The sequence below is a fragment of the Pan paniscus genome, chromosome 2 (assembly GCF_029289425.2).
Source record: "Pan paniscus chromosome 2, NHGRI_mPanPan1-v2.0_pri, whole genome shotgun sequence".
NCBI lineage: Eukaryota > Metazoa > Chordata > Mammalia > Primates > Hominidae > Pan > Pan paniscus.
Window position 1 is genome coordinate 174,506,102 of NC_085926.1, and position 26,894 is coordinate 174,532,995.

General features: G+C 36.3%; 1 long non-coding RNA gene across 1 annotated transcript in view; it reads right to left on the reverse strand.

Moving 5' to 3' along the window:
• Nucleotides 1-12,131, reverse strand: part of LOC130541384 (uncharacterized) — a 31,347-nt gene extending 19,216 nt beyond the window's left edge. Inside the window, exons 1-2 of the long non-coding RNA XR_008955430.1 lie at nucleotides 12,040-12,131; nucleotides 10,930-11,120 (exon numbers count right to left, since the gene is read on the reverse strand). This is a non-coding gene — a long non-coding RNA (uncharacterized LOC130541384). The remainder of the gene's footprint in view (nucleotides 1-10,929; nucleotides 11,121-12,039) is intronic.
• Between the last annotated feature and the right edge of the window lie 14,763 nt (nucleotides 12,132-26,894).

Consider the following 26,894-nt stretch of genomic DNA (forward strand, 5'->3'; position numbering starts at 1 on the left):
CTGTAGCTAAATTAGCCTCTTTTATGTTTGCATAAAGAAAAGGATTCCAAGATCACAGTTTTTCTTCAGAATCACAGACAAAAATATAAAAATTAACTCACATATATAAAAACAAAGTTTATAGTTATAATTGATAAGAAATGAGTGAGTTACTTTTCCTACCATACTCCCATGAAAAGAAGAGACAGGCATTTGGGATAGACAGTGCCAAAAAGAGAAAAAAGTAAACTCTAACTCATTACATCATCTTTCTCCACAGTTCCCAGGAAAAGGCACCTCCCAGCTCAGCACAGGGAGTTTATTTGGACCTAGGATTTGCTTTTCACATATCCCCAAAATCCTCAGTGTCAAATAATCTTAGGCACATGTGAAAATCAGTGACTTCATACTCCAGTCTGAGCTTCATTTGAGATTTTTTAAAACAAGTAGTGAGGACAGACACTCTAGGATTCCAAAAGGCCTAGGGATCAGTCAAACAAAGTGATTCTGCTGTCCTTCATGGTTGCCTACCTGTAATTCCACCTGCCACCCCCACTTCACAGCTTGTTCCTTGCTAGCAGATCGCTGCCTAATGTGCCACACATCCAGTCTCAGGTGAGACAATGACTGATCCCTGGCCTCCTAGCTTCTCTTACATTTGAGGGTGCCGAGAGAATGCAGCGTGAGCCAATGAGGCATAAACCAATATTTGCTTAAGGAAGTTGGTGACTTTTGTCTTCCTGAAGAGAGAGGTTGAGAATGATTGGATGTGTTTCCTCTTTCTTCTGTCAAGGTGGACAAAATATCTGGCACATCTTGTGATAAAGATGCAGCAAACATATATATATATATATATATATATATATATATATATGATCAACAAAGTAAGGCAGCAGAACAAAAGAGGAGAAAGCAATCTGATCTCTGGTGATAACTTGAGCAACTGAACTGATACCAGAAAAATCTCACCTCTGGACTGTTTTGTTTTATGAGCAGAATAAATGCCTACTTATGTCAGTCTTTCAGGTGGACTTTCTGTTATTGGAAACTAAACACATTCACAAGGGATGCACATTTTTTATTGTTTTCTCACATTGGGCACATCGATTTTGGCACTCACCTTGTTAAGTTTCTTTTTCTCCTTTTTCTTTTCAGCTGTCTGAGCAGATCTAGACTTTTTTTCCCAACCCAGTGCCCTGTGGAGAGTGGTACTGAGGATGGGTTCCACCAGTTTTAAGAGCTGTACTGGTCCTTGCCCCTTTCTTCTCCTGGGACATTCTTGTCTGCAGTAAGGGGAGTCATAGCTCCCTACTTTATTTGAAGTGGGCTCACCGGTCAGGTCCCACATTAAACCTCCAACCAGAATGACGTGGGGCTGGAAAATTCTTACAAAAAATTTGAAAATACATACTTCATTCTTTTCTGTAAGTAAAATATATCTTTCAGGAAAAGGGTACACACAAATATTGGTGTAGCTTATTAAAAACCCTAGTTAACAGAGCCATTATAAATTTATCTTTTTTCTAAGAGAGAAGAAAAATTATCATGTATAAGTTTATACTTTGAAGGCACCTCAAGCCTCTTAAGAGGAATTAGGCCAAAGAAGTAAAATCAACCTGTCCCTTAAGAAGACCAAAAAGGAGAGCCATGCCACTGGGGGAACTGGTTTAATTAAAACAAGAGGTAAAAAGCAATGTTCAGAGGTTCCAGGGAGTCTGGAGTTGTACAAAGCAAAGAGAGCAGTGCAGTGCAGACGAGAATTGCAGTGGGAGAGAAGCAGCCTGGGGCATGATGCCTTCAAGTTAGGTTAGGGCGCAAGGCAGCTGGTACAGAGGCTTACACGAAGCCAGTTGAGACCCTGGGGCTTTGAGAGCCTGTAGGTGATGTGCTCGGGGGCATAGGCAGAGGCCTGATGATAGATCGCTTCTCCTACACAGTAGAGCTGATGAAAGCCCTATGGGAAATCTTAAAAAGAAATATGATGTTTTCTCTTGTAACCCCCCAGTGCCTAGTATACGTGCAGTTAAGTGTGCTGATAAACATAAATGCTATGTCCTAGTTTTGTTTTTTCTCTCCAACCAGGTAAGTGCCTTAAGAATGGGAAGCATCGGCCGGGCGCAGTGGCTCACGCCTGTAATCCCAGCACTTTGGGAGGCCTAGGCGGGCAGATCACAAGGTCAGGAGATCGAGATCATCCTGGCTAACACAGTGAAACCCCGTCTCTACTAAAAATACAAAAAATTAGCCTGGCGTGGTGGTGGGCGCCTGTAGTCCCAGCTACCTGGGAGGCTGAGGCAGGAGAATGGCGTGAACCCAGGAGGTGGAACTTGCAGTGAGCTGAGATGGTGCCACTGCACTCCAGCCTGGGCGACAGCAAGACTCCATCTCAAAAAATAAAAGAATGGGAAGCATCTTTATCCAGACAAGTGTCTCAAAAAGCTTCTTAATTTAACTTAATTCCTCATTCATTCATTTTAGCATTTACTACGTTTTTAACTATATAAATACAAGGAAGAAAATTGAAATGAACATGATCCCATCTAGATAATCATGGGGAAAGTTCAAACAATAGGTACAAAATAAAATGACAAACTTTCCCACATCCCCCACTCATTCTCACCAATGATAATCATTCCCAGACCACTTCTCTCCCTCACCTAAAAAAGTATATATCTAGCCATGTTCTTTAATCTTTTCTAGAGAACGCCAGCTTGCTCCTCAGCTTTCTAAAGTATGTGCATATACCTTCCACAGTGACTCCAAACAAATATTCCAAGGTCTCATTGGACAGGACAACAATCCTAAATTCTCTAGGTCCTTGGAAATTTTATTGAATAAAATGATATTTATTTGGAGGAGGTAAAATTTATTATGATCTTTAAATAACCGTAATTTCTATACTTACATCAGGAAAGACATGAGATGAGTACAGATTCGAACATATTTATTTCTTTAGCCATTCACTCAATCATCTTTATTTGGTTGCTCTGTGAATCTAGGATGTGAAAATCAATGGTCACTAACATCATAAAAAGAGAGACAACCAGGCATTGTGCTACCTCCTGACAAAAGTACACAATACTGCCTATGAAGTAACCTTCCCAAGAAGTCAAACCTGAATCTAGTTAAGGTAATCTGAATCAGATCACCAATTTAGAGAAAATATAAATGCTAAAGCAATACATTTAACACACCCCAGGAATACAATCAACAAAATCCAATCTGTTGGAAACACCATAAAGCAAATAATTTGATTTCTACAATAAATAAATTGATGGCAATAAAGAGATGAGTGAGAGTCTACATATTAAAAAGACACAAAATATAGCAACCAATCCAATTCATGAACTTGATTTTGATTGAAGCAAACAAAGTGTAAAATAAATGAGACAAGGACATTAGAACATTGGCTATTACTTGAAGATCTTTAAGAAAATGTTTAGTTGTAGTTATGATTTTTCCCAAAGTGCTGCTTTTCCTTAGCAATACATACTGAAATACTTATATAAAATGATATGATGTCTGGAATTTGTTTCCAAGCACTTCAAGGGGAAGGAGGAAGTAAATAGAATGAGATTGGTCATGAGTTATAAATAGTTAAAACTAAGTGACAGCTACATGTCAGTTAATACTATCCTATTTTTGTATATTTTTGAAATTTTCTACAATAAAAAGTTAAAACAAAAGGAGCATACATAAACTATTGCACTGAAATAGTCACAGATCAAATAAAAATTGAAAATTAAACTCTTAAAACAGTTATTTTGCTATAATATGCTATGTAGTTATTTTTTACCCCAAAGGTACCTTTCAGAACTTAGACCAATGAAGTTGGGTAGAGTCTGTTTTTAAAAACTAAATAAATCTTTATAGACTATATAAATCTTTATAGAATTTATTCTAGCTTTCCATACATTCTTTTTTTTCTCTCAGTTCACATTAGTGGGACATTAGAAAGAGACAATCAAAAGAATATGGGGGCGCAGTGGCTCACACCTGTAATCCTAGCACTTTGGGAGGCTGAGGCAGGTGGATCACAAGGTCAGGAATTCGAGACCAGCCTGGCCAACATGGTGAAACCCTGTCTCTACTAAAAAAATACAAAAATTAGCCTGGGATGGTGGCATGTGCCTGTAATCCCAGCTACTCGGGAGGCCAAGGCAAGGAGAATTGCTTGAACCCAGGAGGCAGAGGTTGCAGTGAGCCGAGATCATGCCACTGCACTCCAGCCTGAGCGACAGAGAGAGACTCCGTCAAAAAAACAAAAAGAAAGAAAGAAAGAAAAAGACAGAAGGAAAGAAGGAAGAAAGGAAGGAAGGAAGGAAGGAAGGAAAGAAAGAAAGAGAAAGAAAGAAAGAAAGAGAGAAAGAAAGAGAAAGAAAGAAAGAGAAAGAAAGAAAGGAAGGAAGGAAGGAAGGGAGAGAGATTTGAGGCTAATCAGGGATAATGGCAAGAAACCAAGAATTCTGAAGAGTAGGTGTTAAAGGAGGTCTGAGATAAAGCTGAAATAACTTTAGTAATTTATGTAGATGATACAATGAAGCTAAGAATAGGGAATGTGTGTGTAATGGAGTCAGGTTAATTAGAAGGAGGAAAATGATTTCAGAGGAGCACACTGAGTTCAAAATTGGAAACGAAACTAAAGGAAGCCAAAATGTAGACATTTTAGGAGAAGAAAATTCTGAGGGAAAAAATCAAATGTTAAGGGTATTAGAAATTTTGAAAGATGAAGAGAAGAAAAATGCCAAGCTGTCCTGTAAATACAAGGTTTGAAGGATGACTTATGGGCAGACAGCACCTATTTCAGAACTCTTCAGGCTGAGGGTGGAAGAGAGGGTCGAAATGCCATTGTATGAAAGGCTGACCTCTCTGGGGTCTAGACACATTTGAAAAACTCGGTCCCTCTATGGCAGCACATGCTCTACCAATGGAGGATAATAATTCCACAAAACATAATTCAATCACCTTCTGAACCTTCAAATTGCATGTTGCAGCTAATAGAAGTATTGATTCAATTGTCAGAGTCACTATGCAATTTTTCATTGTACAGGAGCCTAGATGGAGAGAAGTCTAAAGCAGAGCAAAAATGGATAATGCACATTTTTTCTTTATTGCATCATGAATGAAGGAAAAAAAATCCTGCTTCTCCCACTTCCACTCATGCAGACCCAAAAACACTCAACATAGACTCAGCCATATTCTCATCATATCAGTTCTAGATATTGAGGCTACACAGTTCAAAGTGTATGGTCTTTGACTTCAGGCAGACCTCAAATCCTGTCCTATCCCTGCCACTCACTAGCTGCATTATTGAAATCATAATCCTTAACTTCTCACCTACTCATATGGTAGGTATAAGGATTAAATAAGATAAAAGTTACAAAGTACTTAGCCTAGATTCTGGCACATACTAATCGGTAGTGGTGACTATCCTTAGGCTGCTATAAGAGGAAGAATCTCTGATCAGGCTCAGAAACATGGTGAAGGGTTGCTAGGAGAACTTGAAGAACTGCAGCTATTGAAGCCAGTGGTCTATATCTCAGCAACCTCCAATGTCCCTATGTGGGTGACACCAAGCATACTGCTTGAGGAGATCCCACCTAGAGATAATATTAACCACACATTCAAAAGAAACTTTTCTATATGGTGTGATTTGGGGAAAACTCAGACTGTTCTCCAGTTAGTCTGCCATAATGCCTAAAATTCTCTCATCAAGGACAAATTCCTTTGGGGAAAAGATCCAATAAAAGATGATGAACTTTTCTAAAATATTAATCATAATGCATATTATATATTTATTTTTAATCCCCAGCACCTATCATAGTGTCAGACAAAGAGTAGGTGGTTAATAAATTACTCTTAAAATTTCACTGGATAAGTGTATATCACAAATATACTATGCCTTCAACACCGTGCAAGGCTTTGGGGAGGCAATAGGGAACAAAATAGATGAAGTTATTGCCTTTACTGAGCTTCTGATCTAGTGAATAAATGAATTAATTCATTAGTGAAGTAACAATAGAACTGTTTAGATGCTTAGACCATATGACCTTAAATTCTTGCTAATGTTTTACAATATTAATTGATTTACCTCCCACTGTAATTTGTCACAATTGTATTAACTACTCTAAAATGCATAGCAGTGTATGGTGGCTATGGTGGTTCATGCTATAATCCCAACACTTCGGGAGACCAAGGTGGGAAGATTGCTTGAGCCTAGGTGTTCAAGTCCAGCTTGGGCAACATAGTGAGACCCCTATCTTTGCAAAAAAATAAAAAATTAGCTTGGCATGGTGGCACACACTTGTAGTCCCAGCTACTCAAGAAACTGAAGTGGGAGGATTGCTTGAGCCCGGGAGGTAGAGGCTGCAGTAAGCCATGATTGTGCCACTGCGCTCCAGCCTGAGTGATAGAGCAAGACCCTGTCTCAAAAAACAAAACAAAACAAAAATACATAGCAAATAAATATGGTAAGCAGAAAGACCCAAAATTAATTTTTCTTAAAATGCATTTTAAAATGTCTAACACTCGCCTCGTTGCAAGCCAGTCTTATTCTATTCAGACAACTGCTTCACCAAGTAAGCCAAATGTGGTTATGTTCAGATGCCCTGCAGGATTATTTTCCAATTTGGGGATATGCTTTTCTCGAGGACACATTGATGACTGAGTTGCCTAAGCTGGACTTGAAGAAAAGACAACAAAAGGCTTAAGCAGAGATAATAAAAATTATTCTGAAACATAAATTGGGTGTTACCTTCCCCAAAACCATTGAAAAAATTAAAGCCAAAAGAAGAGGGCACTCTGTAGGGAAAAACAGGGAAAGCTAATGAAGTAGACCAAAAGACTAAGGGTGTCATTAATGCAAAACAATGCATTGTTTAGAGCACACCCAAGGTTATCTAATTTTGTGAAGTTTGTGCTTTTCATTGTCTTCAGCTATTTTATAATTCTGTAAAGGTAGACATTAACCTGCAGAAAACTGATAGCAATGCAAATAATTCTTGGTTAGAGGCATGCAAATAAACTCTGTCCAGTGGAAATTCAGTTGACTTCCCTCTCCCACTGTTGAAGAAGCTAGTTTTGCATCTACTAAGCAAATTTAAATCAGCCTTTCTGATAAGCTTGTGTATTAGTTGGCTGTCAAAATTCTCCTTTGTAGCAACCAGTTTTAACAACTTTTCCAGTTCCTTCACTAATCAGTGAGTGAAATAAAATTTTTGACATGTATCTATTTCATATTTGTATAAGTCATGATTATATCCTCTTTCAACATTTATCCTTTACCAATAGTGTGCAAACCAAGTGAAATATCCCCACCGTAGTCTTTATAACTCCTTCCTCTTAAAAGAAATCAAGACCGAGACAAGTTGATCCATAGAAAGTGCTATTTGATCTAATAAGATCAAATAGCATACATAGAAATACAATTCCTACGGACATGGATTTGATAAAGCAATCATTTTACCTTCCTGAAAGGGGTATGAAAGGGCATTTCAGAAGTTCTGGAGGATTTATACCTTGCCCACAGTGGAAGAAAATAATTATATTAGCCTCAAACCATCACCACAGGCTCATTTCAAATAACTATGAGGAACTACAGCCATATAAGCCAGTAGGTACTTAGTATTGTATAGATCTATTTAGAGATGATCATTTAGAGAAATGAATCAAATTTTATTAGTTTGCAGACAGGAATTTCAGCTCACCAAAAATTATGCCCATATCTAAGTGTACTTTCCTTACTTCTAGAAGTTAGCAGTGCCCACATTCTCTTCAGGTCCTTTTTCATCACATAATAAAGTCATTCTAAAAGTGGAACAGCATTTCTTTTTTTAATGTGTTCATAACATGTGATTTGCTAAATCTAAAATAATTTATGTTGCTGCTAAATTCCCATTATTGTGTCATTATTCATGGTTTGGTTATTGCAAAACTTGGACTTGGCTAATGATTTGAGACTGGCCGTGTGACAGGTCTGGGGCAGTGACTCTACACAAGAAACAACATGTGATGAGGCCCAAAGACACATGTTCTCTGAATGAAAGCAATATACTCAAGTTATGTTAAACTCAGGTCAGACTTTTAGAAATGGACTTTTGCAAATATAAAGCATATAATTCCCATAAGATGCTCCTCTTATAGGTCTGAAGATTCAAAATGTTATGAATGAAGAAATAAACATGAATGTACACAGAGATGTGGAATTTGTAATTCATTAACAACCATACTTTTCTTATTATATTCACTAGAAGCAAAGCTTCACCAAGGGCCTAGAAACCCAACTCACTACAGTCTACAATGAATTCTTCATCTATGTAATGAGAAATTTTATCAAATGACTTCTAAGACCCTTTTAAGCATGTAGAAAGTATATATTTTTAAGTTTTTTCATACTTTGCAGTTTTTCATAAAACTTCAACACAAGTGAACATTTTTAGACAGTGGATTTTGAATAAACAAAATAAACTTTAGAATTCAAACCCACTCAGGAAGATTTAGAATTAAAAGTAAGATTAGTTTATTATTTAAATGATTTTTTAAATCAGGCACAATCAAGATAAATGATAGAAATCTTAGTAAAGCCCTCTGGAGCCTGACTAAAGGAGACAGCAAACAACTTTGGCACAAATGTGCTAAAAGATGGAGTGAGGAAGATGTGAGCTCAGTCAGTGTTAGACAGGCCAAGTCTAAGGTGGAAATTAAACCAGGTATGTGAAAATGTAGACCTGGAGCTCATGAGATGTCAGGGCAGGAGATATAAAATTGATCTCTAAAGCCATAAAACAGTGAACAGAGGCAGACAAGCCATCCAAGAATTTCAGAGAAGGACTGAGAAAAGAAGAAGGAAAAAACAACTGTACGTTTCTCCAAAGCCAAGAAAGAGAGCAAAGATTCAAGCACCACGAAAGATAAAAGCAGAGCTCTATTCATGCTCCACCAAATTCGGCAGGAGGCTCCAAAAATTATGGAATAATGGATATTTCCCATTAGCAAAAAAAAAAATGCTACTATGGTCCTTGCTTCCTGAAAGTTAAAGACAGTAATTCTGTATTTTCACTCAGAATCAGAATGTGTAATAAATTTTTCTAGATTGGACACATATATGTGAACACTTGTACCTTCCTACTGTACAAGATCAACCTGAGAGCACCTGGAAAAAAAAAAGTGTTCTTTCTCTCTTTTATTGATTTTTTAAGGAGATGATTTTAATCAGAAAATACAAAATTGAGATTAAGATTTAGCACGCTGCAAAAACTAGGCATCTACAGTCATTAGTGTTGAAAAACAAGATCTTTATGAAACAAACATGATGTATTTTAAATAATATCTATAAAATATAAAAGACTACAGATTCATTCAAGGCTAGTAAATAATGAAAGAAAACTAATCACATGCGAATGTTAAAAGAGTCAGAGATAATCATGAAAAACCGTGATGGTAGTTGTATTTAGGGAGGGGTGAGAAGCAGGTTTTTAAAAGATAAAATGCAAAGGCTTCTCCTGTACAGTTTGGTAGCACAGAGAGGTGGTTAGTAGCCCTGAAGAAAATAAAATCCCAGGGTTTAGACAGGCTACCTGAAGATTTTACAGGGCATTATTTAAACAGATGGCAAGCGCTGTTGCTGCTTAGCTGCTGTTTATTCCTAGAATCTTCTTACCCTAGCCAGGTCACCATACGATCCAAGCAGTGCTTCCTTGCACATAATTATTCTTAAGGCAACTATACAACAGAGAGCTGGAAATGAGTCTCGGTTGAATAGCATTCTCTTGATTTGACTAACGCCCTTTTGCATCTATCTGCACACCCTCCTGTAACATTTGCAGGCACTGAATTGTGCCAAAGAGTTTTGACAAAGCTTCAGGTGCGGTCAGTAGCTTTTCCTTTCTTTCTTTTTAGATTGGGAGGGATGGGGGATAAGAGTTGGGGAGATGTGCTGGGGTGCCACAAGTACCACTGTGAGCCTTCGAATGCTTCCCGAGTAGAAAAGAAGTAAACATCACTAGAGAAAGGATTTCTAAACCCGTTGTGCTTGTTAAAAAGACATACGAAGAAAGACCCATGAGGGCAAAAATAACAAACCAGCTCTCAATTCATTTTCCAAATCCTTCCAAGGGTTTAAAATAGTTAAACCAAGGCCCCAGCACATCTTTAACTACCGAACAACACATTCCTTTTCTACTTTTTATGACTCCTCACACAATTTATATTCCTGCTAAGAACCCTGTCTGGCTTCTTCCCCAAACCCATGCCATACAGGAGCCTGGCTCCATGCAGCCCTCAGGGTCCAGGCTGTGGGAATGCAGGAAGGTGGGGCTGTTGTAACAAGGTCCTGCCAGTGGAGAGAGCCCTTTGGCCAAGGGCACTGTAGGAAGCGCATTGTATGAATTCTGTCTTGTCTTGACACCCTTGTGTGATCCTTAATAATATCAGAATTTCATTAATATGAATATAAAATGACATGCTCTTTTAAAACACTAATAATGTATTAGAATTTAAGGCAATGTAGTGCCACAACATTGAGAGGAAAAAGCAAATCTATATGACACTCCAGCAGAGTAAATATTGAATACCAGCACGGTATAATTTAAAGGCAAATACTGATTGTGGTTTCACCAACAACCAATCATCTTACAGACTACTTCATACCAACAAAGCTTAGGGTGTATCTAAGCATATGGCAGCAGTACTAAGAAATATCGTCCCTGTTCTACATCGTCATTGCCCTAGGCAACAGATGACATCCCACCCTTCCATGTCTGCTCCCAATTCTTGCTAAAACCGCTTTATCACAGCATCTCTTGTACAAGTCCCTTTCCTACGTACTCATTCATTGGATCCTTGTCCCATTGGGAACACAGTTTAATACAGAGGGGAAAAAAACCATGTTTTAAAGTCAGAAAGCCAAAGATTCAAATCTCAATTCTACCACTTAGAAGATCTGCTGCTTACCTTCTCAGATGGCATTATCTGTCACATGTTCTCTTAAAAAGTCAAAGCTCGGGGATTCTGGGATGAGCAGGGGACAGATTTCCTGGCGACTCAGGCACTGTCTCTATTCTCCAGGTGGTGACGATCTAAGCCTTATCCGTACCCTCCATTTTGGTTCTTGTTAAGGGGCTACTCACTCTATGCTACAGAGGCTCCCCAGCAGTCATGTGCAATCAAAAATAAAAACAATAAATTTCTTATTAATAGCATTCTATTTGGCCCTAAATTATAAACTGAAGAAATGGCTGGCCTCTGTTCTGCTGTCAAATAATAATGCCACTATTTGCCCAGTGCTTATTATATGCCAAGCACTTTACACACAGTATCTCATTTCATCCTAACAAGAACACTATGGAATAGGTGCTATTCCTCATCATTCTGCAGATGAGGAAATTTGGGCACTGTGAGTTTGCATAACTTGCCTATGTTAAAAGGCTATCCAGTGGCTGGACCTAGATTCAAATGCAGGTAATCTCTACCCTGAGCCTGATTTTTTAACCACTACCCTCTACTAACTCAAAGTAGTAGTACTGGGCTAACTGAGAAGAAATGCCTTCTCACTGTTCACAGTAAGAAATGGAAAGAATGGGGAAAAAATAAGAGAAGAGCACAGTAAGAGAAAAACATTTTATCAAGAAGACTTACTTAAGAACAGGCATTATGAACAGATCAGCATGGTAATACAGGGAGACAAAGCATAAAGCATTTTAGCGACTTAAATAACAGCTAAAGAGAGAACACATCTCCATAATTTTATAATTGTCAATGTGTGATAATCTTCCAAGTTTTATGACAGTGCTTATCAGAGTGTACTATAACTATTGCTTTTCACGTTTATTTCCCTCTTATACTGAGAATGTGGTCAGAGTCCTATTCATCCTTGTACCTGCAGAGCTTAGCCCCACGACTGGCACCCAGCAGACAATCAAATAGTGTTGGATGAATGAGTGATTTGAATGCTGAAAACTCAAGTTAATGTTTATGGGTGCCAAACATTTAAGGATTTTTAGGGAAAGAAGCAAACCACTGAGGCCTGAAGCAGTAAAGTGCCTTAAGGAAGAAGATCTTTACCTGGATCATGCAGAATGAGTGGGATTTTAACTTCAGCTAAGGACTGATTGAAAGATGACAGGGTGTTGTTTTAACGGCATTCCAGCTTTTCTCGACTAAACTTGCCAATTCTAGGAGCCAATACTTAGAAATGCAATATTGTTTTCTTTTATGAGCTAGGTTGAATAATCCTGGGACCAAAAGCTGTAAATAAAAGATAGTACATTTTGGCAAACTATAAAAAAGAAAGGTGCTAAAGTAAAACTAATTAGAAAGTGTATGCCAAGAAAAAAATCACGACTCTGTTTTTCAAGAATTGTCTCTTCATATAATTGCCTATGGACTTTCTATTATCCGGTAGGAATACTGCAATATTCCAACAGCCTAATTTAGATTTCTACCACTCCCTAATTCTAACATGTGTTTAAAGAGTTTCATGGTCTTCGGATTATTACTTTAAAAACATATTATCATAAAGAATACACAGTGATGTTGCTTTGGCACCAACATACATTTTCAGAGTTACTCTTACTGAAGGATATTGAGATTATAACAGAAGATAATTTATTTCAACCTAACAGGCATACTCAGAACAAGCCATCACTCTTCTGTATTTCTAATACATCATTTTCCTCATTAGATTTTGCTAGTACAACCTTTCCACCCATATGCATTCTTCAATGACATAAGTTTACATTCAATTGATTGCTTATGGCAATCAATTCCTTAAAAGCTACTCTTGAGTTAGGAGCCTGAGTTTATATATGCATCATAGTTTTCAGAAAAAAAAAATGAGTTGTCATAATCATCCATGGACATAGAGTTAGAAAATTTAGGAACCAAATTGGAAGAGATAAGGTAGAAATGTATTACAATTGTTTTATGCCTTTATTAACATAGACGGAATCATCATTTTCAGTGCCAAAATTTGGGGTGTCTTAATGATCATCCATTATTTCATTCCATAACATTTATTTCCATCACGTTTATTTCCCTCTTATACTGAGAATGTGGTCAGAGTCCTATTCATCCTTGTAACTGCAGAGCTTAGCCCCATGACTGGCACCCAGCAGACAATCAAATAGTGTTGGATGTATGAGTGAACTGAATGCTGAAAACTCAAGTTAAATGTTTATGAGTGCCAAACATTTAAGGATTTTTAGGGAAAGAAGCAAACCACAGAGGCCTGAAGCAGTAAAGTGCCTTAAGGAAGATCTTTACCTGGAACATGTTTTAAAACATGTTGGGACTGTGATGCTGAATTAAACTACAGCTGGGTTCTTTGTGTGTCATGGACAACATTGATATTTTGATGAAGTACGGGGATCCTTTGTGTATCAGTTTAGTATTGCTGCTGTAACAAAGTAGAACAAACTTAGTGGCTTAAAACAACAGGTAATTATAGTTCTGTAGGTCAGAAGTCTAGTACAGGTCACACCAGACTAAAATAAAAATGTGGTTATAAAATAAAAATATAGTTACTGAAAGAAATATTTAAGCAAATTCGTGGTTTAGTTATATGTCTGCATCTTCACTAATGCTTTAAATAATAAGATCAAGTGGTGAGTCTACTAACTAGTATATTTTTCAGAGGGTTAAGCATAAATGATATTTTAATTTATTAGAAAAAACTATAAATGTAATATGAAAATATGTGTGAGTTCCATTGGTAACAATGTCACAGCTATTGCCAATACTATTGTGCTTTGTTGCTTATGCTTATAATTGAAAGATATGATAAATTTCAGTTTTAAATCAGTTAAAAAAAGAAAGATGTATGTGCACCCTTCACCCCCAAAATCACACAACTCCTGAGTTTTTAAATCCTAAACTCCTGGTACAGAGATCCTAAAGTTCTGAATTAATTTTTTTTTCCAGTATATTTCAGTGAAAACTTCTAGGGCAGAGAATTTTAGATTGGGCCATATAAAATGAAAATCAGTGACTTTTTAAAAACCCATCTGAGAACGTAGGTCCCAGGGCAAACTGGAACCCAAAGCCAAGATCATCTGGAGCAAAAGCCATTGGAACCACTAACTAGCAGCAACACTTAGATCAAGCTTGTCCAACCCATGGCCCAACAGGCTACATGCAGCCCAGGACGGCTTTGAATGAGCCCCAACACAAATTTGTAAACTTTCTTAAAATATTTTTGCAATTTTTTTTTAAGCTCATCAGCTATCATTAGTGTATTTTATGTGTGGCCCAATACAATTCTTTTTCTCTCAATGTGGCCCAGGGAAGCCAAAAGCTTGGACATTCCTGACTTAGATGGTAATTTTGGTGAATTGATGGCGATGCTAGAAATCTAAAACGGAGCAAGAGTGGTGAAGATTATCTGATGGGCCCAGGAGTAGACTCAACCCAAGGAAATAACCAGTGACCTTAAAGAGACACAAGCAGAACTTCCTGAACTAAAATGCAAGAAGAAGACAAGATGAAAAAGAAAAACAAACAAACAAACAGAATAAAACAGAATAGCCAATAGTTATGGGACAATTTCAAAAGATGTAATATTACAGAATGCCAGAATGTAAAGAAAGACAAAAGAAATATTTGAAGTAATAATGGCCAAGAAATTTCCAAAGTTAATTATAGACAACAAACCACAGATCGAGGAAGCTCAGAAATAACCCGCAGAATAAATAACCTCCCTCTCCTCCCTCCAAAACCAAAAACTATCTATAGGCATATCATATTCAAGCTGCAGAAAGCCAAATGCAGAGAGAAAATCTTGAAAGTAACCGGAAAGAAATAAAATGCTTTACCTATACAGGAACAAGGATAATAATTACAGCGGACTTCTCACCAGAAACTATGCAAGCAATATTTAAAATATTTAAAGTAACAAAAAGCAAAATATTTAAAGTGTTAAAAGAAAAAAACCTGGAATTCTATATCAAACTATATTATCCTTCATAAATGAAAGAAAAATATTTTATAAAACAAAAACTGAGGGACTTCATTGCCAGCATATCTATCATGTAAAAAATGTGTAAAGATTGTCTTTAGATAGAATGAAAGCTATGTAAGCTGGATACTTTAGTCTACATTAAAAAGGAAGAGCAAGGGAGAATAATAAATAAAGAAAAATTAAATACTTTATTTTTCATATTCTTAATTGATTAAAAGATAACTATTGCGTATTTACTGTTACTAAATAATAACAATTTCTATCTTCTGGATAACTAGAAGAATGACAGCAACGTCACAAGAGATGCAAGGGACAAATCAGGACTACATGTGAAATGGAATACTTTCATTTGAAGGTGAACTTAGATTTGTTGAAATTTTATATTGTAAACTCTAGGACAACCACTAACAATATTTGTAAAAGTAAGATAATACGCTAAGAGAGAAAAGAAAATGGAATTATATAAAATGCTCAATTAAAATGAAAGAAGGCAGAAAAGACAGCTTTTGGCAACAAATAAAAAACAGTAAAAACATGGTTGCTATTAATCCAAGTATATTAATAATCACTTTAAAGACAAATGATCCATATATACTAATTAAAAGACACACATCGTTAGAGTGAATTAACAAACAGAACTGAACTATATGTTGCATACAAGAAATTTACTTTACATATAGACTCTGATAGGATAAATGTAAAGGGATGGAAAAAGATATACCATGCTAACACTGATCCAAAGAAAGCTGAAGTAACTCGATTAATTTGAGACAATGCAGACTTCAGAATAAGAAAAATGCCATGGATAAACAAGGCAATGATTAAATGATAAAGGGACTGATTATCCAAAAAGTCACAACAATCCTAACAATAGAGCATCAAACCATGTGAGGCAAAAACTGATAGAACTTTAAGGCAAAATAGATAAACTTACTATTATAGTTGGAGACTTAAACATCTATCTTTCAGCAATTGATAGATCAAGCAGGCAGAAAATCAGTAAAGATTTAGTTGACCTAAACAGCAATATCAGTCAATTTTTTCTAACTGGCATTTGTGGAATATGCTATTCAACAACACTAGAATATACTTTCCTCTTTGGATCACACAAAATGTTCAACAAGTTAGATCACATTCTGGGCCATAAAGCACATCTTACTAAATTTAAAAGTATAGATATCACACAAAGTATCAGCTCAGATAACAATGGAATTAAAATTAGAGATCAATAACAGAAAGAAAGATATCTGAAAACTCATCAAATATTTGGAAATTAAACAATACACCTTTTTTTTAAAGTTCCAGGATATATGTGCAGGATGTGCAGGTTCTTTACATAGGAAAACATGTGTGATGGTAGTTTGTTGCACCTATCAACCCATCACCTAGGTATTAAGCCCTGCACGCATTAGCTATTTATCCTGATGCTCTCCCTCCCTGCACTCCCTTAACAAGCCCCAGTGTGTGTTGTTCACCTCCCTGTGTCCACGTGTTCTCATTGTTCAGTTCCCACTTAGGAGTGAGAGCATGTGGTGTTTGGTTTTCTGTTCCTGTGACAGTTTGCTGAGGATGATGGCTTCCAGCTTCATCCATGTCCCGCAAAGGAATGATCTCATTCCTTTTTATGGCTGCATAGTATTCCATTGTGTATATGTATCACATTCTCTATATTCAGTTTATCATTGATGGGTAATTGGGTTCATTCCATGTCTTTGCTATTGTGAATAGTGCTGCAATGAATATATACATGCATGTATCTTTGTAATAGAATGGTTTATATTCTTTTGGGTATATACCAAGTAATGGGATTGCTGGGTCCAATGGTATTTCTGGTTCTAGATCCTCAAGGAATCGCCACAGTTTCTTTTACAATGGTTGAACTACAGTTACCATTGTTACCAACAGTGTAAAAGCGTTCCTATTTCTCCACAGCCTCACCAGCATCTGCTGTTTCTTGACTTTTTAATAATTGCCATTCTAACTGGTGTGAGATGGTTTCTCATTGTGGTTTTGATTTGCAGGTCTCTAATGATCAGTGATGTTAAGCTTTTTTTCATATGTTTGTTGGTCATATGAATGTCTTCTTTTGAGAATGTCTGTTCCTGTCATTTGCCCACTTTTGGATGGGGTTGTTTGCTTTTTTCTTGTAAATGTGTTTAAGTTCCTTGTAGATTCTGGATATTAGACCTTTGTCAGATGGGTAGATTGCAAAAGTATTCCCCCATTCTGTAAGTTGTGTGTTCACTCTGATGATAGTTTCTTTTGCTGTGCAGAAGCTCTTTAGTTTAATTAGATCTCATTTGTCAATTTTGGCTTTTATTGCAATTGCTTTTGGCATTTTTGTCATGAAGTCTTGGCCCATGCCTATGTTCTGAATGGTATTGCCCAGATTTTCTTTTAGGGTTTTTATGGTTTTGGGTTTTACATTTAAGTCTTTTATCAATCTTGAGTTAACTTTTTGTATAAGGTATAAGGAAGGGGTCCAATTTCAGTTTTCTGAATATGGCTAGCCAGTTTTCCCAGCACCATTTATTAAATAGGTAATACTTTCCTCATTACTTGTTTTAGTCAGGTTTGTTGAAGATCAATATCCCTGATGAACATCAATGTGAAAATCTTCAATAAAATACTGGCAAACTGACTCCAGCAGCACATCAAAAAGCTTATCCACCACAATCAAGTCAGCTTTTTCCCTGGGATATATCCCAGGGAAAGGGATGCATCCCTTTCCCAGGGAAAGGCTGGTTCAACATATGCAAATCAATTAATGCAATTCATCACATAAACAGAACTAATGACAAAAACCACATGATTATCTCAATAGATGCAGAAAAGGCCTTTGATCAATTCAACATCCCTTCATGTTAAAAACTCTCAATAAACTAGCTATTGATCGAACATATCTCAAAATAATAAGAGACACTTATGATAAACCCATAGCCAATATCATACTGAATGGGCAAAAGCTGGAAGCATTCCCTTTGAAAATCGGCACAAGACAAGGATGCCCTCTCTCACCATTCCTATTCAACATAGCATTGGAAGTTCTGGCCAGGGCAATCAGGCAACAGAAAGAAATAAGGTGTATTCAAATAGGAAGAGAGGAAGTCAAATTGCCTCTGTTTGCAGAAGATACAATCTTATATATAGAAAATCCCATTTTCTTAGCCAAAAAGCTCCTTAAGCTGATAAGCAACTTTAGCAAAGTCTTAGGCTACAAAATCAATGTGCAAAAATCATAAGCATTCCTTTACACCAACAATAGACAAACAGAGAGCCAAATCATGAATGAACTCCCATTCACAATTGCTACAAAGAGAACAAAATACCCAGGAATACAGCTAAAAAAGGATGTGAAGGCTGTCTCCAAGGAGAGCTACAAACCACTGCTCAAGGAAATAAGAGATGACACAAACAAATGGAAAAACATTGCATGCTCGTGGATAGAAAGAATCAATATCATGAAATGGCCATACTGCTCAAAGTAATTTATAGATTCAATGCTATTCCCATTAAATTACTATTGACATGCTTCACAGAATTAGAAAAAAACTACCTTAAAATTGATATGGAACCACAAAAGAGCTTGTATAGCCAAGACAATACTAAGCAAAAAAAAAAAAAAAAGCTGTAGGCATTACACTACCCAACTTCAAACTGTACTACAAGGCTACAGTAACCAAAACAGCATGGTACTGGTACCAAAACAGACACATAGACCAATGGAACAGAATAGAGATCTCAGAAATAAGACCACATCAACACACTTTTATTTATTTATTTTTTATAATTTTAATTTCTACTTCTATTTTAGATTCAGGGAGTACATGTGCAGGCTTATTACATGGGTATACAACATGATGCTGAGGTTTGGGGTACAAATGATCCCATAATCAGATCATGAGCATGGTAGCCAGTAGGTGGTTTTTAAACCATTTCCCTCTTCCCACCCCCACATAGCTTCCAGTGTCTATTTTTCCCATCTTTATGTTCATGAGTACCCAATGTTTAGCTCCCACTTATAAGTGAGAACATGTAGTATTTGGTTTTCTATTTCTGTATTAATTTACTTAGGATGATGGCCTCAAGTTGCATCCACACTTCTGCAAAGGACATTATTTCATTCTTTTTTATGATTGCATACTATATTCCATGGTGTACATATATCATATATTCTTTATCCAGTCCACCACTGATGGGCACCTAGGTTGATTCCATGTCTTTTCTACTGTGAGTCATGCTGCCACGAACATGTGCGTGTCTTTTGGGTAGAATGATTTATTTCTTTTGGATATATACCCAGTAATGGAATTGCTGGGTTGAATGGTAGCTCTATTTTAAGTTCTTTGAGAAATCTCCAGACTTTTCCACAGTGGCTGAACTAATTAAGATTCCCACCAATCTTGTATTAGGGTTTCCTTTTGTCTGCATCCTTGCTAGGATATGTTTTCTGACTTTTTAGTAATAGCCATTCTGATTGGTGTGTAATGTTACCTCACTGTGATTTCGATTTGCATTTCTTTGATGATTAATGATGTTGAACTTTTTTTATGTTTATTGGCCTCTTGTAGGTCTTCTTTTGAGGAGTGTCTGTTAATGTCTTTTGCCCCCTTTTTAATAGGGTTATTTACAACACACTTTTAAATAACATTGGTCAATGAAATCTCAAGATAAAATAAACAGTATTTGAATTAAAGGAAAATTGTAATACAATTTATCAAAATTTGAGGGATTGAACCAAAGCAGTAGTTAGAAGACAATTTATAGCATTAAATGTATATATTAGAAAAGAAGAAAGATCTAAACCCACTCACCTAAATTTCCACATAAGTAAACTAAAGAAGAAAGAGCATCTAAGTCTAAAAAGCAAACAGGAGAAAATAAGTAATAAAAATTTGAGCAGAACAATGAACTTGAAAATAGGAAAACAATAGTAAAAATTAATGAAAACAAAAGCTAATTCTGGCCTGGCATGGTGGCTCACACCTATAATCCCAGCACTTTGAGAGGCCGAGATGGGAGGATCACTTGAGCCCAGGAGTTTGAGACCTAGAGTAAGCAACATAGTGAAGCCCCATCTCTACAAAATAAAAATAAATTTTAAAAAAATAGCCAGGCATGGTGGTGCGCACCAATGGTCCCAGCAACTCAGGAGACTCAGGTGGGAGGATTGCTTGAGCCCAGGAGGTCAAGGATACAGTTAGCCATGATCACACCACTGCACTCCAGCCTGAGTGACAGAGTAAGACCCTTTCTCAAAAAATATTTTTTAACCTAATTATTTGAAAACATCAATAAAGTTTATGAACTTTTTGCCAAGTAACTATAAAAAAGGAAGAAGACAACAATTAATATTAAAAATGAATTAAAGAGCATTACTACTGTTCCCAAGGATATTTAAAAAAAAAAAGAAAAGAAATAGCATGAACAATTCTTGGCCCCAAAACTGATTATTTAAATGAAATGAACAATTGCTTGAAAGATACACATTACTAAAACTCACTGGAGAAATAAGTAGCATTAGTCCTAAATCCATTAAGATCAATAATTGCTACAGAATGATTGTTTGTGACTTACTCCCACCATGACCCCCAATTATGTGTTGACTCCTAACCACAATGTGATAACATTTGAGATTTAATTTTGGGAGGAAATTAGGATTCGATGAGGTCCTGAGGGTGGGGCCCTCATAATGGCATTTGTGCTTTGTAAGAAGAAACACAAGAGAACTTGCCTCTCCCCTCATTTCCTCTTTTCTCCTCTCTTCCATATGAGGACACAGTGAAGTGAAAAGGCAGTCATCTGCAAGACAGAAGAGAGCCCTCATCAGATGAACCCAACCATACCGGCACCCTCTCTTCAGATTTCCAGCCTCCAGAACTGGGAGAAAACAAATTTCTATTGTTGAAGCCATTCAATCTATTGTATTCTTTACGGCAGCTCAAGTAGGTTAATACAATAAATAATGACTTTATGAAAAAGAAAGCACCAGGCCCAGATGTTTTCACCAGTAAATCCTACCAAACATTTATGATACCAATTCTTCTAAATCGCTACCAGAAAATAGAAGCAGGAGAAAGATTACTAACTCATTCTCTGAGGTCAGTCCTGCATTAACACCAAAACTAGATGAAAACATTACAACAAGTTTTTGTTGATATTGAACCTTAAGAACAATATCTATCATGAACATGCAAAAATCTCCAACGAAATTGTAGCAAATTAAATCTAACATTGTATAAAAATTGAATCCATCATTGTATAAAAATAATTATATACCAAGACCAAATGGGATTTATTCCAAATATGGAAGACTGATTCCAAATTTTTAAATCTATCAATGTAATGCACCACATTAATAAACACAAGAAAAATCATATGACCATATAAATCAACACACAAAAACATTTGACAAAATCCAGCATCAGATCATGATTAGAACTCTCACCAAACTAAAAATAGAAGGAAACTCCCCTAATTTGAGAATGAATGAGGCTACAATAAACCCACGGTTAACATGATACTTAAAGATAAAGAACTGGTCAATTTCTCCCTAAGCTCAGGAACAAGACAAAGATGTCCTTTCTTAACACTCCTATTCAGTATTGTACTGGAAGTCCTAGCTAGTTCAATAAGGCAAGAAACAGAAATAAAAGGTATATTGCCATGGTCTAAATGTTTATATCCCCTCAAAATTCATATATTGAAATCCTCACCCCTAAGGTGAAAATATTGGGAGGTGGGGCCTTTGAGAGGTGATTCAGATCATGGGGACAGTGCCTTCATTTGGGAGATTAGTACCCTTATAAAAGAGGCCTGAGAAACATCCCTCACATCTTTCACCGTGTGAGGTTAGAGAGAGAAGACAGCTGTCGATGAGGAAGAGGGCCCTCATCAGCCACTAAATCTGCCTGCACTTGATCTTGGACTTCCTATCCTTCAGAGCTGAGAAATAAATTTCTGTTGTTTATAAAATACACACTTCATGATATTTTGCTATAGCAGCCCAAATAGAATAAGACATATATAGATCAGAAAGGAAAAAATAAAACTCTTTCTGTTTACAGATGACATGATTGTCTATACTGAAAATCCAAAAAATCAACAACAAAACTCCTGAAACCAATAAGTGAGTCTGGCAATGACACAGGATATGAGGTTAATACACAAAAGACAAATGCTTTCCTATACATATGTATACAAATTACCCCAAATGCAGTGACTTAAAACAATATGAATGTATCTTCTCACAGTTCTGGAGGGTGGAAGTATGAAATTGTTTTAGATGAGCTAAAATCAAGGTGTTAGCAAGGCTGCATTCCTTCTGGGGACTCTACAGAAAAATCCATCTACTTGCCTTTTTCAGTTCCTAGAGGCCACCTGCATTTTGTGGCTCATGGACTCAACCTATTTTCTGAATGAGGAGCACCACATCTGCAAAGCTTTCTTTGATTCTCTGGACTCTCTTTCCATCATTACATCTCCTTTTCTGATTCTGACTCTTCTGCCTCGCTCTTGTAAGTATCCTAATGATTACATTGGATCCACCTAGATAAGCCAGGATAATCTCCCCATCTCAAAACCCTTAATCACATCTGCAAAATGCATTTTGCAATTTAAGGTTAAATATTCACAGATTCAGGGCATTAAGACATGGACATCTTTGGAGGCCATTTTTCTGACTACCACAACCAGCAATGAATAATTGAAATTTAAAATTTAAAAAATAATATCATTTATGTTAGCACTTCCCAAAATCAAATAGGTGTATGTCTAACAATATATATGAGAGCTGTATGTATAAAACTACAAATCTCTGTGAAAGTAATCAAAGAAGATGTAAATAAATGGAGAGAGATTCTATGTTTATGGATTAGAAGATCCAATATTATGAAGATACCAAGCCATCCCAACTTGATCTATAGATTTAATGCAATCCCAATTAGAATCCCAACAAACTATTTTCCAGAAACCAACAGATTCTGAAGTTTATATGGAAAAGCAAAAGACCCCAGTGTAGCCAGCACAGTACTGAAGAAGAACAAACCTAGAAGACTTGCATTATCAAATTCCAACACTTGCATAAGACCACAGTAATACAGACTGTGATCTTGGCAAAAGAATAGACACACAGTTCAATGGAGCAAAAAAGAAAGAGCAGATAGAGCCACATAAATACAGTCAACTGGTTTTTGACAAAGTAGCAAAAACAATTCAATGGATAAAGGGTATTCTTTTTAAAAAATATAGTGCTGGAATGTGCACACGCCACAGAAAATGAATCCAGACACAGACTTATACCTTTCACAAAAAGGAAGTCAAAATGGATTGTAAATCTAAATGTAAAATTTAAAGCTTTAAAATTTCTTGAAGGAAACAGCAGAAAAATCTACATGATCTCAGGTTTGGTGATGAGATTTTAAATATAATGCCATTAACATTATCTGTGAAAGGAAAATTTGGTAAGTTGGACTTCATTAAAATTAAAAATTTCTCTGTGATAGACACTGTTAAAACAATGCAAAAAGAAGCCAATGACTTGAAGAGACTATTTGCAAAACTCTGATATTGGACTTGCATTTTAAAATACGCAAAAATTTCAACAATAAGAAAACAAACAACACAATTTTAAAAATGAGCATACATTAAAAAAAAAATCATGTCCTTTGCAAAAACATGGATGCAGATGGAGGCCATTATCCTAAGACAATTAGTGCAGGAAGAGAAACCTAAATGCCACATGTTCTCACTTATAAATGGAAGCTAAAGATTGGGTACTAGGGAACGTAAAGATGACAGCAATAGACACTAGGGACTGTTAAATGGGGAAGGGTGGGGCAAGGGCTGAAAAACTACCTATTGGATACTAAGCTCACTACCTGGGTGATGGGATCATTTCTACCCAAACCGTAGCATCACTTAATGTATCCATGCAACAAACCTGCACTGTACCCCATGAATCTAAAATAAAAGTTGAAATTATTTTTTTAAACGGGCATAAAATATGATTAGAAACCTTACCAAGGAGACATACAGATAGCAAATAAGCATAGGATAAGATAATTTGTCATTAGCGAATTATAAATTAAAACAAAAATGAGATACCACTATAGATCCATTAGAAAGACTAAAATCTGAACTGACAGTACCAATTGCTGGTAAGGGTGGAGAGCAACAACTCTTTCAATCATTTGCTATTCAGAGTGCAAAATGGTGCAGCTGCTTTGGATGACCACTGTGATTTCTTACAACACAAAATACAGTTTTACCATATGATCTCGCAGTTGCACTCCTCAGTATTTATCCAACTGATTTGAAATCTCACGTCCATAAAAAAACCTGAATGTAAATGATGACAGCAATTTTATTCACAATCACCAAAAAGTGGAAGCAACCAAGATGATCTCTAATAGGTGAATGGATAAACTGTAGTCACCCATAAAAAGGAATATTATTCGGCAATAAAAAGAAATAAGCTACAAATTCACATAAGGACTTGAATGAATTTTAAATACACGCTGCTAAGTGGAAAAGTTAATATAGAAAAGCTATATACTATATGATTTCAATTTTATGACATTCTGGAAAAAGTAGAACTATGGAGGGAATAAATGGATCAATATTTGCCAGGGGTTCAGTGGCAGAGGGGGATTGAATAGGTGAAGCATGGGATATTTTTTAGGATGTAAAACTATTCTGTATAATACAATAATTCTGAATATAAGATATTAAACATTTATCAAATCCAGATAAATTTACAACACAAGGAGTAGGCCTTAACATATGTAAATTTTAAAAAACTCATTTAAGAGATTGGGGAATAACAGGATGGAATCAACCTCACTAAAGGGGATGGTGGAATAAAGTGCTGACCTAAGTAATTTTGGAAAGAAGGCAAAAGGAACTACAGTCAGCACTGTACTTCCATTGATAGAATTGATTCCTACAAAGCTACAGGTTAATAATTCTTAAGCCAATATACACTTATATTGGAAATGAACAATTATGTAAATGGTTGATGGATGGTGAGCCAAGTGGATGATGGAAGGGGAGGTTAAAGATAAGCAAGGAGAGGTTAAAGATAAGCAAGGGAAGGAGGCCCATATGGTAATGAATTAGAGTTGGAGACATCAATATGAACCAATGTTTAGCTTAATAAAGATATCTACATATGGAAACATTTATAGATACATGTCCATTCATACACATACATAGGTTTCCTTGCTCAGTCAGCTAAGAAGGAAGGAGACCACAGTAGCAAAGAACAGACCTAGTATCCAAACCTTGATTTCTAACATCATTCTTTAATCAAAGGAACCAGAACTCCCTAGAGAAATGGCTGATTCTAGGACAGGGGTAAGTTTATACTAGATGAGCCTTGAGCATCTTGTAGTACCCAAACAAACAAACAAAAAGACAACGATATAGTTATGTCAAAGGGATATAGAAACCAACGGAAAGAGGTCCCAGTGGCCAAACCTGGAATAATTTGAGTAATAAAGTAAACCAAATTAGTATTGAATTATAGCCCAAAGTATAAAATAATATCCATGAGTTTATGCTGATGTAAATCAATTATTTGAATAAATAAATAAGCAAAAAAAGATTAAAATATATAAATGAAGTTATAGACCTGCTAGAAAAAAAACTTAAAAATTTTTATTCCCATAAACTAGAAGTGAAGAAGTTAATTGAGATGCATAAGCAATAAGATAAAATAGATTTGAATACTGCATAAAAATTTGATATTTCTATATGACAAAAATGATCATAAATTGAAGTGAAAGTAAAAATAATATTTGGAGCAAACAATTTAAAATTTTATTACGTAGGACTGAGTTCCCTAATATATAGAAATACATTTTAGGCCAGATGCAGTGTCTCACTCCTGTAATCCCAGCACTTTGGGATGCGGAGGTGGGTGGATCACTTGAGGCCAGGAGTTCAAGACCAGCCTGGCAAACATGCTGAAGCCCCTTCTCTACTAAAAACACAAAAATTAGCTGGTCATGGTGGTGCACGTCTGTAGTCCCAGATACTTGGGAGGCTGAGACACAAGGATCGCTTGAACCCAGGAGGCTGCACTGAGCCGAGACTGTACTACTGCACTCCAGCCTGCACAACAAAGCGAGACCCTGTCTCAGAAAATAAAATAAAATATATATTTTAAATGATCAAGAAAAAGGAAAATGTTACCTAAAAATGGACAAAGAGTATACACAGATAGATCACAGGAAAGCAATGCATAAGGATTTTAATTATATTAAAGGATGTTTAGCTTCAGGGACAAAAGAAATACCAACTACTCTAGAATGGAAATTCTATTATTGTAAACTAGTTTCTCAAAGGTGAAAATATAGTAGGTAATGTACTATGTTGGTAATATTGGTGGAAACAAGTATTCTTATACATTGTACTTTTATGGCATACAATTGAGTAACATATAAAATTTTAAATGCATATACCTTTGATTCAGAAATTCCACCTAAAATAACATTCAAATGATGTATTTACATGTGTATACAAAAAAATCATGTAAAGGATGGTCATAACAATATTGTTTATACTAGAAGAACTTAGGTGAAATATGTGTATAGGAATCTATTACTATGTAAAATTTGTTTAAGTATACACACACACACACACACACACACACACACACACACACACACCCTTCATCACACATCAACTTGAATGTACTTTAAAATAATAGATTTCGGCTGGGCGCAATGACTCACACCTGTAATCCCAACACTTTGGGAGGCTGAGGTGAATCACGAGGTCAGGAGTTCGAGACCAGCCTGAACAACATGGTGAAACCCCGTCTCTGCTAAAAATGCAAAAATTAGCTGGGCTTGTTGGTGCGCACCTGTAATCCCAGCTACTCAGCAGGCTGAGGCAGGAGAATCGCTTGAACTCAGGAGGCTAAAGTTGCAGTGAGTCGAGATCGTGCCACTGCACT